This window comes from Anoplophora glabripennis, unplaced genomic scaffold (genome assembly GCF_000390285.2).
Source record: "Anoplophora glabripennis isolate ALB-LARVAE unplaced genomic scaffold, Agla_2.0 scaffold632, whole genome shotgun sequence".
In the NCBI taxonomy this organism is placed as follows: Eukaryota; Metazoa; Arthropoda; class Insecta; order Coleoptera; family Cerambycidae; genus Anoplophora; species Anoplophora glabripennis.
Window position 1 is genome coordinate 55297 of NW_019416761.1, and position 628 is coordinate 55924.

The window sequence follows — 628 nt, forward strand, 5'->3', positions numbered from 1 at the left end:
TGCGCCATAATTTTTTCTCGGAAATTGATATATAGATGTATTTCTTGGAAAATACGTGACCAAAGCGTTGTTTATATTACCGTTATGTAAACAAATACATGATTTATTACCCTTTTCTTGGAATTTTGTCTGGCTTTTAAACAAGTTTCTACCTACAGCTGGGTATCCCCAACTTGTAGAGAAAATATATTTTCATTTCAGCACTATTGAACATATTTTATTTTAAATTTAAGCTGTAAGGATTGTATTAATATTAATTATTTTCACCGCAAGCACCATCTACAAAACCCGCTCAGCAGAAAACCTCTAACGAAACACCGTCAACGTCATCTACATTATGCTGACGGCAAAAAACTATGAACCTCTAATCATCAGGTTGTACAGAATAGACAAAATAAAATACTCTGGAGGTCTGACTTATCCCAATTTATAAAATGCTGAGGTTACAATCTTACACACACACACACACACACACTAAAGTTACTATGGAGAATTTTTAAGGCCTGACATATCCCAAAAAACTGCTGATGTAGCAATCGCACAGTACTCAAGTTACTATTGAAAATTTTAAATGATAATTCCTTAAAAAACGCTTAGTGTATTTTTTTTTACATATAAATAGGGTACA